Source organism: Hirundo rustica, chromosome Z, assembly GCF_015227805.2.
Source record: "Hirundo rustica isolate bHirRus1 chromosome Z, bHirRus1.pri.v3, whole genome shotgun sequence".
NCBI lineage: Eukaryota > Metazoa > Chordata > Aves > Passeriformes > Hirundinidae > Hirundo > Hirundo rustica.
In genome coordinates, this window is record NC_053488.1 from 44,453,057 (window position 1) to 44,472,516 (window position 19,460).

A 19,460-nucleotide genomic window follows, 5' to 3' on the forward strand; every position below is an offset into this window, starting at 1 on the left:
ATTTGAAAATACTAGAAAAGGAAACATAAATGACCTAATTGAAACGTAGAAAATGTGTGGTTTTGCTATGGTGGCATCAAGATATGCACACAACATATGAACAGTCCAGCAACATCTTAGGGCAGGATTTTGAATGCAAACAATAATGCAGGAATGTTGCACCAGCTTTTAGTGCTAGACACGAATGGAACAAATTTAAATAATTTACAGTTTTGATACTAACTTAACAAGAGAGATGTTTTTTTCCATCTTTTCCCTCACCCCAGTACTTTAGAACTTTGGTGAATTAGCAATATGAGAATGGAAAAATTCTTTCCAATTTTTCTGAGTTTTCTCTAAACAGCTGGAATGTGTATGTTTAATGGTATCATGAGGCCAGATGAGGAATATACTAACTATAAAGAAGAGCCACAAGTCTAAATGCTTCTACTGCACATGACTGGAAGTACATCCACAAAGCACATGGTCAGAGTCAATGCAACAAAAACCCCTGGCATGCGAACAAAGATGCAAGTCCACCCACACAACTGCAGTGAGGCAGGGAAAGGAAAAGTTGCAGGGTTCTAGGCAAAGAGGCAGCAGGAAACGTTGCTAGAGCACCATCCATCTTACACTTCTTCAATTTCTGAACCTCAAAAACTTAAGATAAATGAAAAAACCTATTAGGATCTAAGGCCTTTTTTTTTTTTTTTCTTAAATCTGGAATAGTCCACATCATAAGGTGTTTATGGAGATATTACTGTCACCAACTTCACAGCTACCAGCAAGGCAAGTCAGGAAGGCTGTACTCCCTGATCTGTGATTGAAGCTTCCTGCAGGCACTCCTGGAACTCATACAGAAAGGCCAGCCAACAGGGTGGAAACACCCATTGCATTTCCCTTGTTTCTGGCACAAGAATGAAATACACATTTCTGCAGTGTGGAGTTCTCTTTGCTGCCTGTCTGCTCCTGCTCCAGTGGGGATCACCACTCATGGAACCACTGCTCCAGAAGTTCTGTTTTTTTCCCTCCTGTCTTCCTGCACCAATTGTCATACATCCCTGTGCTCTCCTGCTGCTGCTTACAGTACAGCCCTTACTTCCCTCTGGTTTTAAATATTGCTCTTGCTCTGAGTCTTAGACTCAGAGACTAAGACGACGTCTGTTTGAGACTCCCTCCTCAAGTAGACATCATCATCATCACCATCTTTTACCTACCCTTATCACCCCTACACATACTACCCAACCACCTGCCTTCTTTCTTCCCCCTTCCATCCACCCTCACAGGATGGAGTTTTCTGGTTGTGAATTTTTATGGGGTCAGCAATTTTTAAAAACAATTGAAAAATTACCTTAGGGTTGGGCTACTTACTACGATCGGGCTACTATTTCTTTCTCTCTCCCCTTTCCCGACAAGAGTCGGAAGGAAGAAGATTCCCCACCTACACAGCCCATTCTCATTCTGCAGTGCAACTTTTCTTCACATGGTGGACATATAAAACAACTGGGGATGGCCTGGAGTCGCAGCACCAAGCAGCAGGCCAGAAGAGGAGCAGCAAGGCCAGCAACAGACTGCAGCTCCTGCTCCCAGTGTGGGATGCCATTTACATCTCAGTTTCTTGTGCTAATAATACTATCGCCTTTCTGCCACGTGCTTCTTCAGGGTAAATTCCTGTGCAGATTTTCTTCCCCACACTCTCTGACAGAAACATTTTACAACTAATAGTGAAATCAGAGCTAAAAAGATCAGGTGATGATGGAGAGGAAGTGCACAACATGAAGGATAAGCCCAAACATGTCTGGTATCATGAGTCGTACTGAAAATACCTCAGAGCTGTCAAAGGAACAAGGGGGTAGGGAGACAGGAAGAATAAAACAGAAAATGTAACACTAACCAGTATTTTAAAATGTAATTTTGCCAGTTTTTAAACAAGATTCAACATACTTTGAGTATTTTTGGGGTAAAGTATCCATTTTTACTGCTACTTGAATTGCATGCTACATGAATGGTGATCCAAAGCAGCAAGTAAGGTAAAATAGAAAGATAGTTCTGAAAAAGAAATCAACAACAAAGGCTGCAAAAGACTATATGGAGAGTTTTTACAATGTGCTCAACAAGTTACACCTCTTTCTGAAGAAACAGCATGTGTAAGAGATTTTTATGTATATTTCCTAAGGAACTGATATCCAACAGAATCTTTTTCTACACAGTTAATTTGGATCTTCAGAAAGTAAAATATGAAAACAGTAAATAGAAATATTAAAGGAGAACTACAAGCTTCTAAAATCAAAACTGCTATATAGAATTGAGCTCATAAGAAATCAGCAATAGTTTCAGGGTTTAACTGTTCCATTGGCATTTGTGTAATCCACAGCAATTAATGCTACATAAATGTGCTACATTCATTACCAATGACTGAAGTCAAATAGGAATAGATCTATCTGAGAATTTTGGCGGAGGCAAACTCAGGTAATTAAAACCACTGGTCATTCCTACACATTATTTAACACCACACCAAAGCACATGTACTTGAAGGAAAAACTAGAAAGTAGTGAATTAAAGGTGGATGGATCCTTGAAATCAGAGCAAACCAGGATAAACATCATTGTATTACATGCAGTTGCAAATTTAATTACTAAAGACATGAAAGTTATTACACAAAGAACACCAAAATAATTTTGTCATCTTATGTAAGAATTAGGTATTGGAGCTCTATTTAGAGGCCTTAGTTGAAACAAAGGAAGTGAAATGTGAAATAGACGTAATTAGCAAATCCATCAAAATTTTTCATTGGTAAGAAAATTGGGAAAAGAAATTGAAGTGAATTTGGCTGCACACACCACAAATATCAGAGTCTGTTTGGGCAATAAGACAATGCTGTCAAAAATATTTTGTTAAATTTAGAGAGCATTGCAAAGTACCTGGACCTCCAATTACATTAGATATGAACATTAATGTATTTCAATATGAGCACAAAGAACAATTGAATATCATAAGTATTTTGGACTTCTTTTCAGGGGCTGCTTAAGAGTTTACAAGAGGTGCCCTGAAACCACATTCAACCTTAGTAAGGTTAAAATCTATATCATGCTTTGATGGTTTTGGTAGCACAATGAATATTTATAGATCTGTCATACATATTTGCATCAATATTTAAAGTGATAAATAAACTCTAAGTATTGCCTACCTGAATTTCCCAACTTCTGTTACTTTCTTTAAGCAGCAAGTTACTCAGTGAAGATATCCCCAAATCTAGAGAGTGAGGAAAACCAGAAAAAACAGCTTTAAATTACTGTTACAGCACCTAATCCAAACTATTCACAGAAGAGCAATGTAACTTCATGGTTCCAGGAAAAAAACCAGCAACCAAGAAGGAGAGTCAGGAGTTCCTCTGAGGCTTCTCCTTTGCAAAGCAGCACAGGTGTCAGTGACTGAGCTACTTACAGTTGCTCCTTGAATGATTTCAAGGATTACAGTCCACCTTGTTTACAGGAGTGCTGAAAGGAACTTTCACTAACTTGTGCACTCTCAGGCCCTGTTAATATCCCAATATGTTTACACACTGATTATATAAATAATTTAGATATATATATATACACATACACACACACACGTGTTTGACACTAATTACATGAACTAAATAAGGAATATGGGTACAAAAGCAGTACCTACTTGGTTTTTGGCTGCTTTCTTTCCTAGGGTCAGACTTTTATATTAGAAGTGGTGCGTGGGAATTGTATGTATATTCCAATATTATTTTGCAAGGTTAGCTAAGTAACCTTCCTTAGTGATCAGATTTAAAATTACTGGTAATACCAGGTAGCTCAAGGAACAACTGCTTTGTACTAGCTCTCAATAAGTGTAACTTGGCAGCTAAATACCATTAAGTGTGTGAGGTTTAGCAAACAAGTTTGTTACTGAATCATGTCCATTACATCTGTAACAGAGTTCAGCAGTTCTCAGTAAAAGGAAGGATGGATTACAAGTACTGCAGTCAGTAATAGAAACACATTCATAAGAGCTGGCTCTGAGTGACAAGAAGAATCACTGCTACTTAAAGCAGTGGCAGAATATTTAGTGTTGTTAAACCTCTCCTCAAAAAAACCCAACCCAAACCATTCACAGAGCATCCACCTGCAATGACAGTCATGACAACACTGATGTATCAGAAATGGGTTTCAAACCTGACAGAAGGCTTCAGGAAAGCTGAAAATACCAAACACTAGTTCACACTTCAAATGTGCAAAAAAAGATAAGATAAAAGGGGTAGTAAATGAAATTTTGTACATTTCCTCTGTTAAAGAGGACAATGTTTTGCAGATTTTATTAAAATAACCAAAACAGAGCAAAACAACCCCCCAAACACAAAGCGCCACCTCCCTACTACACTTGAGATGCCCAATGTTTTAACGTTCATGTTATATGGCAAGGCACTTACTTGCTTTTACTGGGGGCTTTTTCAATCATATCTGAGCCCTTCCTTGCTCACAAACTAGGAACCAAATCTTCTATTTCTTCTCAGAATGATATAAGACAGATTTAAAACATAAAATAAAGGGGTTTTTATCTTTACCCTAATCTCACAAAAGATTGTCAGAAAAATTATGGACTAGAAACAAAGAGCTGAGGCACACAAGAGCAGGTAAAACAGACTATAAATGCAGGAAAATGGTAAATGAAAAGAAAAATGTCGTGAAGAAAAAGGCATAAACTTGTCTGCACAGTATTACATGCCAAGAGCTATGAAAGTCCAATATGAAAGCAAATAAAATCTTTGAAGCCAGAAAGGTAAGCATGCCTTTTTAGAGTAGATGTCAATTTTGTAACAGAACTGTCATTGAAAGTTAAATAACTTCTAGTTAAAGACTCTGAGGACAATATCTGATACACAGATAGGAGAAACAACTAATTTAGCTACAGTTAAACACTGACCTCCTCACTCAAATGTAATGCAACTGAAAGCAAAGTGGAGAAAGAGACGTATTAATAAATTTCACTGAGAGAAAATGGCATTATGAGAAATTAGCAAAAAGAACACATTAATAGCACACATAAAATCCTAAGTATGTAGAGACCAATTCCGTATAAACAATTTAAATAAAACATTTATACAAATGAGGTAACAATAGATATAAGAATATCTATATTCACAATCTCTAAGCCAAATGTCTTCCTCTACCCCTCTCCTTAAAGAAAAACAGACTTCACGACTTTCCTAAACTTCAGTATTACAAGTCTATATGGCCATGCTGAAAGAGCAGCAGACAGAACAATGAAAGCCATTCTCATACAATAATCTTTAAAAGTCAGTCAGAAATTAGATGATCTGGACCAGTGGTTTTAAGTCACCATGTCACAGCTATTTAGAAACTCATATGTACGATGCCTGTAGACTAAACCTACATCCTAACGGAAATTTAATTAACAAAATAATTTCTATAAATGTTAGACTTCTGGCTTGAAAGGCTATTAAATTTAACAGCAGAGTGGAAAAAGTAGTTGTTTGCAGCCACTGCCAAGGCACACTACTGATCAAGCTGTGCCAACTTTCTATTAACTCTGGAAAGCTTACTGCAGACTTGTCCACATCACATTCATTAAAAAAGCCAGTTGTAACAAGCATTTGTCTAAGTGGTATCATCTGTGTGAGAATTTGAAGCTGTATGCTTGTCTGAGGCCTTGTTTTCAAGCCTGTATTTCTAAATAATAATTACATTACTCATTTAAATAGTTACAAGAAATCACTAATGTTGCCACATTAAGAGATGATTTCATTGTTATCCTGATATTATCTGCTCAGATGATTTCTTATTTTACTTAGTCCATCCCAGCTTGCAAGTCACATTAGCCTTCTATGAGAAATTCACTATAAAACCTGTGTATGAAAAAAAAGATGACAAAAAGCAAATCAATAGGATAAATGAGATATGGGTTCTCTCAAAAAAGTGAAACATATATATTAGTACAGTGCTTCTACTGAAGACAGACACGTTATTTTAGAGAACCTCAATGCCAAAGAAGTATATTATAGTGAAACAGCTATAAAAGCATCAATGGAATTGAGAAAATTAATATTGCTATTCCTAAGTATCAAATTCAGAGAGTAAAGTTGTTAGTGTAGCTCCATAACATTTTCAAAGTTGCTTTCTAATTAAACAAAACAGGTTGAAATTTGAGACAGAACTTGAAAACACTACCCACGTACAGTGTAAACTTTAAAAATGTATTTGTATGATAAAGAAAAATATTTTCTAAGCTAAAGGGCCCATGAATTTACAATACGTGAACAGTTAAATAGCCTGCAAATATTCAGTTCTGTCCACTGGAAGAAATAAAACAAGTGAACTTCAGCAATTTCACTGTTTTATCCCTTAGAATATAAAAATGTAAAGTTTGCATTGGGTTTCACTGTCTTCATTAGAATTTCTTCATATTTCTGAAAGCTCTTAAAAACAAAAACGGAAAAAATACCAACAATTAATCTCACAACTAAATAATTTTTATCTCTGTAGACATATACCACATCTACACAAAAATTTGCAATCATCTTTCTATTCTAGCCAAAGGCAAAATCACATACATACAGAAAAGCCCACAGAGCATATTTTATTATTTCACTATGAAGCTCGTAACTGACACAGCAATTAATTACACAGAACCGTAATGAATGGAGTCAGTGAAATGTCAGTGAGTTTAGAGCTGTGCCTATGTGGCACCAGAAGAGCCATAAGTTATATAACATTAAAGAGAAGTTGAAAAAATTGTGAAGGTTCATTCTGGTTTCTCCCACTCCTATCAGAGGGATATAAATTTAAAGTCCCTTAGAGGACAAACTAGAGATGGAGTTTACACTCAAGGTATGTCTTTAGCAGAAAGAAACTTCTATTCACCAACTCAGCCTACAAGAGGACTTGGGACAGTAGCCTACTTAAACTTACCTCTGAATGCCTTTTCCTCACTTCAAACACTGTTCTCAAAAGTTCCTTAGAAGACAGCGACATCAGGACATCTCAATACTTAAAATGTTTGCATTTACCTTGGCTGGCCTCCAGAAATCCCCTCAAGTGAGGGGGGCGGGGGGGGGGGGAAATTCTCCCGGAAACTAGAAGGAGTCAGCCACCCAGCACACTGGTGTCCAGGTCATATTTATCTGTACTGCCATCAGGCTTTCCTATTTCTTCTCTTTCTAATGAAATTCCTTGGCTCATCAGAGACACACATCTGCTTTAGAAGATGAACACAACACTGTATGAACACTCTAGAGAGAAGACTGAAAGGTACCTTGGGAGCAGAAGCAGAAATTCATCTACATAACGGGTGAAACATTGTATTTTAGTATAATTAGACACAATGAATTTTGAGTATGGAGAAACTCAGCATGTATTGCATAGTTTAAGAGGTTAAACTTTTCTAAAGTGAAAGAAAAAGTATCTGTGTACTAATATTTCTTTCTCAAATTATTTTACTACTATAAAGGCTTTTCTTTTTTTCTAAGGAATGGGAGGAAGGTGCATTTAGTAGTGTGCTTTTCAGGGCAGGTACTCTGTTTTCATGCCTGGCAATACAGATTTTAAAACACGACATGACGTGAGTAACTTCACTGATTCATCAGACAAAGGATGTAGTTTACATAATTTTTTCTTCAAAATCTAATATGAAGAATTCCTTAGCTGTCTGCTTTAAATCACACAGGTGACAATCAACCTGTGTGCTTCTAGAGATCTTGTATGTAACAGAAGTAGACAGGTCAAGGGAATGATGGAATGAAAAAAATCCCACCCAAAACTACCACAGTTCACTGTCTGAAGACCTACTTCCCCTCAAGTTTTGTCTTTTAAAGAACTAGAAAGATAGTCTAATGGACAGTATCTTCCTCCTCAAAAAGCAAAGAAAGGACCTAGCAAGTCACTAGATAAACAAATGACTACACTGCGTACACAGTGATGTTCAGCCCTTGCAAAAACAACCTTGAAAAAACAGCTTGCTTTCCTAAGGCAAAGACTGACAAAGTCATCACTTCCCACACTTGCACTCCAGAAAGGAGGCTGGGCATTTTGAAAGAAAAATATCAAAGTAATAAGCATCATTACTACCACAGATTGCATACAACAAGTGAATAGCATTGTAAAAACAAGATGCACCAAGTAATGTGAGTGCACACACAGATGACTCAGATCTCCAGATGACCTCCCAAGTTCAGGACAGTCTGAATGCTCATGTCACGCCAGGCTAATATCTGCTCTACTGGTGGCAAAGGCAGCTCTGGTGAACATCCTGACTCATCTGCACTCAGATGCAGCAAGAGTATCTCAACTCCCCATCCTTTGTGCTTGTTTTGCTGCAAGGTTTATCTATGCAATGAAAGAGTTAAGAAGCCCACTCTCTCAGGCCTTCTAACAAAAGTAATAATGACTTGGTCTGCATTTTGAACCCATATCAGTGCCTATAATTCTCAATAGCATGGGGGGTCAGTATTTTAAAACTACTAAGATATTGCAAGTAATTAAAATTTCATAGAATCATAAAATATGCTGAGCTGAAAGGGAACCACAAGGATCATCACCCCACTCCTGGCCCTGCACAGGACAGCCCTGAGAGTCAAACCATGTGCCCAAGAGCATTGTCCAAACACTTCTGGAATTTGTCAGGCTTGGTGCTGTGCCCACTTCCTAAGGGATCCCTTTCCAGAAACCAACCATACTGGGTAAAAAACTTTTCCTAATATCCAATATAAACCTCTCCTAGCACACCAGTTTCATACTGGCCACCACAGGAATCAATGCCTGCTGCTCCTCTTCCCCTCACAAGGAAGTTGCAGACTGCAGCAAGGTCTCTGTCTCTCCTCAGTCTCCTCCAGGCTCAGCAAACTGCGTGACCTCAGCCACTCCTTGTATGGCTTCCCCTCTACACACTTCACAGTCTTCATTGTTCTCCTGCTTTGAGATTTTAGACAATCAGTATAGTAATGGGGAAAATAAATCATTCTTCATCCAAGTCTCTAATTTTTCCAAGTTTATTTAGACTACAGCAACAAAGAGACAAGAAAAGTCAGCTTTAACTTTTCTCTTGTCCACTTTTCCTACAAACTCATAGGCATTTATGTTGATCTATCATCAGCACTGACTAAAGGCAATTAAGAAAAAGTTTCACAACAGAATACAGTTGTTCTTTATTAAAAATAAAACCCCTAAACTAACATTGATGATACTTCAGAACTAATTCTGTGTCTAAGAAAACAACTGCAAATATAAAAGACTCCAAATATGCTTACCCAAAATCAAGCACCTTAAACATTCTAAACATTTTGGCAGAAATCAACCAGGACATGCACTATCAGTAGTAAATGTTCTTGGCAGATATCTCTAGCTGTAACACAGTGACTTTTAAGTCTATCCATAAGTTCTCAGAAAGGGAACAAAGAAATAGAATAGAAGAATAGAAATTAGAAGATTATCATATGCCATTTTCTGAACAGAAAGAAGATGCCACAATTATCCACATCTGATTATTTTTGTAGATTGTTTCAGAAACACGCACACAAAAAATATTAAAAATCGGACAATAGGGGCTTTTAATTCCACCACATTACTTTGTTTTTAATTAAGCAAAGAACATACAGTCAAAGAACATGCATGTCAAAGAACAAGCAGTGCTAGTGCCTGAGCATATGTAATATTAACAGAATATGTTAATGCAGATTCCAACTAGCCTTCCTCCCACATGCACATTACCATGGTGATTTGCAAAATTTGCTGCCTGAGACTTCAGAAGAGAACAGCAATTGAAATGCACTCAGCATCTTTGAATAGATGTAAACACAAGTTACATTTTAAAAGACAGCAAGTCACAAATAGTATGATAAAAATGTCTGTACAGAAGAACACTGACAAATATATCTGAATGTGATCTCAACCAGTAGAAATAAAGCAACAAAGCTTTCAGATCACACTTTCTGTCCTTGAAAGAAAAAGAACGAAGTTTAAGAATCTGAAAAAAGAGGTAGCATATATACAGTATAAAAAGCATCATCTAGAATCCCCATTATCTCTGCCAATACTGGAGTATCTATCTGATCCGTGGAAGTGTCCCTTTCAGAACAATATATTTGCTATAATGGAATTCTTAATTTACATACTATTTCAGTAAAATGCCCACTTGTTTGGACTATCACACGTCTGCACCTGCTGTGAGTTTCTCCCAAGGAGGATCACTCTTGATGCAGTTTCATTTTATCTATTACAATTTTCATCTGAACTAAATAATAATAAAAAAACTAAAGAAAAAAGGATCATGTTACTGTGAATACATACATATCCTGACAACACAGAGGACAAAGGACTGGAAGCAAAGGTGACAATTGTGCCCCAACCAAATAATAAATAAATTAAAAAAACAAATCCACCACAAACTCCAGTATCTGTATTATTCTGTAAATAAACTGACAATGTTCACACTTTGGTTTGTAAGCACCTCTGAATACAACTATCTGCAATTCCACTGAACAAATACAAGGAATAAGACTCCACCATAAATGCTAACTGCTGGTTGATGGCCAGTATCACCCTCGAAGATGCATTCTTGCAGAGATGCAGCTAACTTGCTTTGCAGACTTTAAATTGTAATGAATTTAGGATCTCAGTGAAAGCTTCACCACTAATTTAACCACAGACAGGGCTTGACCTGCAATGTTTAGAGCTGAAAGGAGGTCACCACTCCAGCTGACTTCCCAGGAAAGCCTTGCTAAGTGAAAGCACCACTTAACAATCATTCATGGAAAGTAAAGGCAACCAGTGCAGGTTTCAGAGGCTCTTCTACAGAAGAAGCTTACAGGAAGCTTGGATACAGTAGACCCTACAGGATGGTTCACATGTTTTACAACAGAGGGAAACTGGCTGTACTTACATGCTGCCCCTTCAAATTCACCTCAATGCAGTCCCAAATTGAACTAAGATTTTTGAAGAGTATCACAAGGCTTTGCCATTTACAAGACAGCTTAGAAGAAAACAAGGTACAATTACAAGAAATAGCAGAGCGGAACACACCTGGATTTATCCTTCGTAAAATTCGCTATTTCAACACTGAAATAAAGACTTGATTACATAGCAAACCCTGGCTGTACCAGTGACATGCTCCTACTGTGTGTGTGTGAATTTTTGATAGGACAAAACCAATCAACCAAAAAGAAGTAAATTAACGGAATGCATCAAAGCTTAGTTCTCTACTATCTCTGCAAAGTACTCCTCGCATATACTCGAGGACAAAACAAACAAAAAAATCAGATGACCAAAGAGTGCATGAAATACCAAAAGTAACACAATTGGTAAAAAGTACTCCCTGCTCCCTTCTTCCTCCCCTTAAAAACAGATGTTACTTAAAATATGCATTTTAAGCCTTACTTCCAGTCCACTGTACACTGACTTCTTGACTACATCTACACCAAATAAAATTGGTAAACTCCTATTTCTGAAATACTTACACAGAATTTTGGCTGGAGGAAGCAGCTTCTACTGTATCTCAAAATCTGTTCATACAGTTCAAGTGAACAGGACTACTTAACTTCAAACTACATTCCTACCTAAACCCCTAAAATTCTAGGGTTTTTTAACTATATCAAGGCAGAACAAACTCTATAAAACTCAGCTTACTAGAAAAGAACTTCCATGCAAATATACCAGGGTAAGATACCATTCACTTTGAGAGGAATGAGATTTGTCTTTACAAACAATCCCTGGGTCTGCTAGTAGATAAAACTAGCACTGAGAGATAAGAGAAACAATGGGAAGGATTCTACTGATTGATGAATGGAAAAGAAGAGACTTGCCTTTACAAACAAACCATAGGTTTGTTTGTAAATGAAACTGAATATTAAAAGATGAAAGCAACAACGGGGAAAACCCATAAATCCCATAAAAATTAAGAATCGGGGCAGGAGGGTTATACATTAAAAGGGGAATCTTAGGTCTTAGGCATTTCGGGAAGTCTGTACCTCTCAAGTACCTCAGCCAATGCGGAAAGAGAGAGGGAAACGCGGCCGGGAAATTAGGATAAAAAAGAGGCTGCGTCCTCCAAAAAACTGAGAGGCCCCAGGGGAAATGTCCCATGGCCTCTCCCTTTATTCGAATAAAGTAAAAGGCCTCCTCTCTCTCCTTTTTGGACATGAACCTCCGGTGTTCATGGATTAATTTTCCTAACAGCTTGAGGGGTTAAGAGAAGAAATAGGTAGTTGAGCTCAAGAAAAAATTCTCAGGAAGATTTAAAGGAGTAGGTGGAATTCCTCTAGCAACTGGTGTTTGATGCTAATAGCTGCATCACATGGGGCCAATTAAAAGAGATGCTATCAGACAGCGCAAGATTTATTGAATATGAGCTGTAAGAGAAAAGCGACAAATAAATGTAACGACACTTTCTGCATATAATATTTCAGTACTAAGCAGTGTGACTGTTTTGACAAGGAAGCCAGCTGCAAATTAGAAAAGTCCTATTTTTGCATGAGATTTAAACAGTTGGTCTTCAAATTCACTGTGTGAGTACAAAAAATATGATTAAAGGTCCAATTCCAAAAATGAAGCATGGGGAAAATATATCACACCCATACAAAGATAAGCCAGAACTTTAAGACAGAAAACGTACTAAATTTCAGACAGAATTCACAAACCTCAGTCTAAAGGCACACATTTATTTTTTTAAGGACAGTTGGGATTTTAACTGGGGAGACTTTGGTGGCAACACACTTTCTATTCTGTGAAAACAAAGTTTTCCTAAGGAAACATTTTTGAACTCTTTGTAATAACTGATAAAGTTCAAGGCACATACAGTGAGAAAAACCAGGTTGAGTTGTACAGCGATTTGTAAAAAAGTACAAGATAGTAAAAGATCCAGCGAACCATGATGCAGTCTGTAAACAGTTACTTGGTACAGTTTTGCCCTTGTACTATTTATATATTGATAAAACAAATAGCTCTCTCTTTTAGCTTAAATGGCTGAAGATACTTAAAATATTTTATCCCTGCTTGCCTAAAGCACAACTCAAAGCACTCTAACTGCTTAGCGGTGGAAAATTATTAGATCAGCGAGGTCATCTCCATGCGCAATACTCTCCCAGCATTACAAGCACCCTACTGTTTAGATGAAAGTTTCTCCTTTTCTATAAAGATGAACTGCAATTTCTCCTCCAGCACCTCTTCCCCAACACAGAGGCACTGGTGTAAACAAACCTCATCACAGGCCAGCACACTTCTGTTACAACTTAAGTATGGTGGGGAAAGGATTCAAAGTCTGTCCAGTGAAGAACTGTGGTAACTCTTCTCTAATAACTGTGGTACCAGATGAAGAGCTCAGGTAACTGCAACTCAGTAGACCTCTGATGTTACTAGATGTCAGCCTATAATATGATCCCTGCTTTGAGCATGAGCCAAATAAGTAAACCATTGAATGCAACTCACAGAGACCCATCTTAGCTGTTCGTTGAATATAGTTTAGCCATAACACAGAAGCAAGCTGTATAGCAGTTCCTAGCTCTTCAGGCAGTGCTTTGATCAGCAGCTTGCTTTCTCCCATGCCCCACTTGTGCACTAACGCACATGCAAACAAAAGGGACCACAGAATCACAGAGTATGCTGAGTTGAAAGGGACCCTCAAGGATAATGAACTCCAACTCCTATCCCTGCACAGGACATCCCCAAAAGCCACACAAGCAGCTCTCCTTCTGCCTTCCAACAAATATTGGAAATCTGACTGGACAGAAAACTGAATAAACTAGAAGAAGAAATTAATACAATTTAGTTATGTTTCCGGGAAGAAGCCTGCAAAACCCACTGACAACTGCAATGACTCTTTACATCTTCCTCCTTACACTTCCTTCCTAAGCTGTTCCATTAATGTGATACTGACAAAGAATATGCAAGACTGCTTTGAAGTAGGTCTGCACTCCCTTAACTTGGCCTTCTACATGGACAAGAGAGCTCCTCTCTTCCCCTTGAAGCTGAAGTGAAGCAATCAACAGAAATTACTGTTTCTCTTATGACTACCCTTGATCAAGTAGTTTCATCTCATGCATCCACTTCGAAGCACACACAAAACATTCAAAATGAGAAAGACCAAAGGAGTCCTCAGGCAGAGTTTTCCATCTATGTAATGGGCATTGAGCCAAGACCCTCTCATAGGACACTCACCAGCCTAATTTTCCTACATTCACTTTGCTACTAATAGGCAGCTTTCTCACTGCTAAACTTCATCTTCAATCTGTCCTTTATGTGAAGCCCCCACTTAAACATGTTCACTTCAGCTCTTTGATTGCTCTTACCCACATTCAATTGCTTCAGGTTGCTTCTTCCTTGAATTTGTCATCGTTTCTTATCATTGCTAGTCATACAATAAAATGAGACATCATGCAAGACAGCCTTGCTTCATCAAAATAACACAAAACCTTTAAATGACTGTGAATACTCAAAATCAACTTCACATCAACTGATATTCTTTAAAGAAAAATTAATTCAATCCACCCATCCCAAGACCAGCATCCTTCAGAGCAGCATTCCTCCTTCCCATCTCTCCTTTATTTTCCTCCCAGGCTTGGTTACAGAATGGAACATGTGTGCCTGTTTTTTTTTAGATCTGTGATCTACATCTAGTCTATTCAAAAAAAGAAAATCATTTACTTGTGCAGTCATCATATACACTCTTTTTTTTTTTTTACGAAAGTAATACAGCAGCGATAGTATTAAAATAATTCCTTCATGTTAACCCTGCTAAGTATACTTTGAGCATTGATAAAATTGGACTGGGAGACAGGCATTCATGTTTCAGCAGTCAACTGTCTACAGCACTTGAGAATATGTAAGAAAGCAATTCTCTCAGTTTTAAAGTATGAGAACAGCGACTAACACTTTCACAACACCCTAAGCTCCTTTAAAATTCTTTTATTCACTATACAATACAAAGCCAATATTAAAACTAGGAGACACAAGCTGGCTAACATTAAACAGATATGGTAGCAACAAACACAATTTAATGAATATGGCATGAAGAACAAGGGCCACACTAGCCTTCATTCTCTACTCTATCTACACGCACACAGAGGCATAGAACGAAAAACACAAACCCGGGGTAAGGCAGTGACCAAAGGTAAGTGTTTACATATGTTTACGTAAGGCAACAGTCTATAATGCTTGCTAGAATCATATCTAGGAAAAATATATATTGTACTAATGAATTATATGGTAAACTGCTATTCACTACCTGGACTCAGGCTGTCAAGTGTAATCAAGAGCTGCAACTGAGTTGCTGAAAACTAATCTGAATAGGCAAAGTATATCACTCAAAAGTGAAAATCAGTCACATTGAATTCTATCCAAGCAGTCATTGACACTGACCAGAACCCAATGGATTTCTGACCAGAGCTAAAACAAAACATGTCAGAGTATGCAAAACAGAACGGCACAAGATTTTCCTTAGCAGTATGGTATGCTAAGTTTACATTTAATTTGTCAAGCTAAGTTTACTTAAAAATGAAAGTAACAACAACAAAAAATTCAACAGGAGCAATATCTCTGAGAAGTACTTCAACAATGGGTTTCTTTTTTTCTATTATTGAGTCATTTAATTTCACATTATGCTTTATGCCTAAAAGCTGGGTCTGTAAGTCACATTAAGCAAAGCAAGTATCTCAGTGTTCCTGTGTTAAGTGTATTCCTAATAGTTTGGAAAAAAAAAAAAAAATCACAATACACTGCCACCTTAAAGATATATCACAGAATGAAATACATTCTTCTTGTCAGTGATGTAAAGGAAAAAGTATTTTTCAAATAGTGCACTGTGATTCTAGTGTGGAAAAACTTAAGAGGCAAAAAAAGAAGCCCCTTCATGCCACACCTCAGGGTTAAAAGGTCTGGCACAAGTATCTTAATGGTTTGTGCAAGCTTGCTCAGGTTAATGGGTGTTACATGGATTCCTCCATAGTGGACAATCAATTACAGCAACAACTGTTGATTAGCACTATTTCACCAACAACAACAACCATTACTCCTAGACAAGCAACATCTTGCTGGGGAAAGAGATGAAATGTGACATTTGTTTACTCAAACAACTCCATGGCACACGATCTGATTTTTGAAACCATTTTAGGGTTAATAGTTTATTAATTACTTATTACGGGTTAAAAAAGGCACAGTAAAATATACCGCAAGAAATCTGGAACACACTGAATTTCTCATCTCCTTTTCCTTCTAAATCAAGTCAACCTTTTTTTTTTTCACATGATGGGATATCTGAAACATTTCTAACTGTCTTTTCCGTATCATGATCAGTCACCATGCAACTGATCGTGTCACCAAGAATTCCCACAGACCCCCACGCTGCACACCAAGCCACCACAAAACGTCCAAAACACTTATAGCACCAAAATTACTAGCAGGTTTCAAAAGAAATTTATTTTGTATAGATTTCACAATTTGAACTTGGTTATACAACAGCACAAGTAAATTAACAATTATTTTCTGGCAAAACAGCCTTTGAATAAAAGATAATTCAACTGCAATATTTCTGGGCAAGCTCTATAAAACAAGAGTTTCAGGGTTCTTTGTTCCTCTGGTGCACAAATGGACACTATTATAACACTATATGGACTATAACACTATATGGACTGTGTGATGTAGTTTGTAAGCTATACAACTCTGGCCTAGATATAGAGAAACTTCACCACGAATTGTCTGGAACATTGAATAACTCATACTTGTTAGCAAAACCACTTTAGATGCCCTGACAGCTATATCCAGGTTCCAGCCTCTCACTCAAGCTAACGGGAGACCCCAAATTCAAAAGAGCAGTTATGTAGATATTGACATTCAATAAAGTTTATGTATATACTGAATTTGTACAGTGAATTATCTCATTGCTTATTTGATCTGCGACTTATCTCATTAGTGGTTGTAGTCATTTGCTTGATCACTTCCGGCAATTTCATCTGCAACAGTCCCTTCCGCTCTTCAAAAAACCCCATTATTACAGTAGAAATTTAATATTTAATTACACCTTTCAAAAATGCATCTATATTTTAACACTGTAAAAAACAACTCAGAAATATATCCATACCTTCAACGAGCTGCTTTTAATCAGATGACCTAAGCAAAATACTTGACTAAATATGCCTTATGAGTGAGGAAAAAGCAACATATAATCTCAGTTATTTCAGTCAAACACAGGGAAACACACTGGCATTACACTCACAAGTATTTCCTATACACTGATTTAAGTCTTAAAGGCTGACTGTCATCCCTGGAGGGTTAAGTTAGACCCATCACCACAGCCATACCTGAAGCAAGTGCTTAAGGCATCCCTTTTCTCCCAGATTTTCTTTCCTTTTCTTATTTTTTACCAGTTATTAAAGTCTAGGAGGGACATATATATGCAACGGGTATGGGAAAAGTCTTGCTAGGGTCTCATGTAAATTGCTCCTCAAGTTTTTGTCTCGAAGACATGAAATAATCACTCCATTCATCAATCCAAGTTCAGAAACAAAACTGGAAAACTTACAGTTTAATGCATATCCAGCTTCAGAGTTAAATGTCACAGGGCCTCACGTTCTCCTGGAACGTTCTCCTATGGAAGAGTTACAATTCTGGTAAGCGCACAGGATCACGAACACGGAGGAACTGCCTGAAAACCACACGCTCAGCCCAGCAGACAAGCACCACATTTCAAATAACGGCTGTTAAGCGATAATTTACCTCTCCAGATGAGCACGGAAGTCATTGCTGTTGCACCCCAGTGCCCTCCTTCCCCTCCCCGGAGGGCCTTACACCCTTCCCCCGGCCCCGCGGGGCTCCGCACGGCGCCCGGGGTCACGGGAGCGAGGGACGGAGGCGTCGCGGCATCCCCGCGGCGGCACCACGCCCTGTGCCGGGCACGGCCCGGACCCGGGCCCCGCTGCCCGCCGCTCCCGCGGCACCTGCCCTCCCGCCGCACGCTCGGACGATGGGGCGGGGGCGCACGGCACTAGAAAAGAACTAAAAAAGAAGCCCCAACCCAACCCCAAAAGCCTCACACCGCCCCCCCTCCGCAAACAAACAAACAAACAAACAAACCCAGGAAACCCAAACTTTTGTTGTTGTTGTTTTTAATCGCCTACCACAAAATTTGTTGCTCGCTCCTCTTTGTCCGAGCGTCAAGCGCGATTACGGCAGATCGCCGCGCCTGCGGCACTGCCCGCTCCCGAGGCGGCGTGGCCGGAGTCTCCCCCACATCGCCCCGCCGCCTCGGGCACCTCGCTCGGCCCTCGGTCGCCGCTGCCCGGCGGTGGTGCTGGCGGTGTGGGAAACACCGGCAGTCCCAGGCGGCGCAACAGAACCATCCCCCCCCCACCCCATCGCTCCCAGCGGGCCCCCAGCAAAGGCAGTGGCCGCAGTCCAGCCCACCGGCAGGTACAGGGAAGGGTGGCGAGAGCGGGGACCCGCGCAGCGCTGCCCCGCCACTCACCGCTGCCCACGGCGGCGCCCGCTCCTTTGTGTGCCCGCCGCGCCCCGGCACCTCCGTCTCCCGTTATCGGGCGCCCCGCGCCCCCTCGCCGCCGCGCCGGGGGCGGTGGAGGACGCAGCCGAGATCCGCGGACGAGGCCGCTACCGCCCGCCGGTCACATGCAGCGGGCAGGCACGGCTTCGGCTCCCGGCGGCTCCCCAGGAGCCCAGCCGGCAGCGTCCGAGGCGAGCTCGGGGGTGAAGATGGCGACCTCTGCGGCGCGGGGAGGGAATCCCCAGGCCGGCACGCTCCGCTCCGCGCTGCCGGCTGGGCTGGGCGCGCCGGGGAGGGGAGGGGACAAAGAGCGGCTGCCGTTGCCCGTCAGCGCTATCACTGTGCCGGCCGCTCCTCCGCGCCGCCTCCGCGCGGTCCAACCTCCGCCAGTTCCGCAGTGCTCCGTGCCTGGCCCGCTCTGCTCCCACCGCCCGGGGCTCGCTGCCTACCGCTGGGACCCCAGAGCTGACCGTTCCCTAGCCAAAATGTGCTGGCATCGCCACGGTCTTAAGGAGTAGTGGAAAGCAGGTCAGGAAAGCTGATGTGCTTGTGGTCGGATAAGGAAATGAGGAGGGGATTTGTCTTCTGACCCCCAGCTGTTGACAGCAGCAAGCCCGCTCTGCGTGTCGGTAAGATTTCCGCGTCCACATCCCCCGTTCCCCCGGCCGTCACTTCAGTTGCTGAAGAGAGGTGGTGAGTCATCATGGGTGCTCCACACCTGTAGCTGGTTTACCGAGTCAAAATAGGTATGGTGCCACTGCGACTCTCGAAGAGAGCAATCTCCACTCCATTCCAACAGATCATACGTTGTCTTTTAAAAGTAAAAAATAAGGGGAAAATGCCGAAGGTGGCAAGCATGACTCAAATATGAAACACGATGAACATGCAGTAATGGGGTATTCCTTGCTGAGTGCAGAAGTATGGCTGGAAGCTATATCCACTGACGCCGTGTTGCTGTCAAGCCATGGTTCTTTACA

General features: G+C 40.1%; 1 protein-coding gene across 5 annotated transcripts in view; it reads right to left on the reverse strand.

The window, feature by feature from the left end:
• The window catches only part of CDC42SE2 (CDC42 small effector 2), a 95,726-nt gene extending 77,136 nt beyond the window's left edge, over window positions 1-18,590 (reverse strand). For 2 of the 5 annotated variants that reach the window (XM_040091078.2, XM_040091080.2), the window contains exons 1-3: window positions 18,451-18,590; window positions 17,509-17,574; window positions 3,167-3,231 (exon numbers count right to left, since the gene is read on the reverse strand). The gene's annotated coding sequence lies outside the window, so the exon portion shown is untranslated. Of the gene's footprint in view, window positions 1-3,166; window positions 3,232-17,508; window positions 17,575-18,103; window positions 18,195-18,450 lie in introns of those variants that run through there. The other 3 variants (XM_040091079.2, XM_040091081.2, XM_040091082.2) reach the window with 3 other exon arrangements.
• Between the last annotated feature and the right edge of the window lie 870 nt (window positions 18,591-19,460).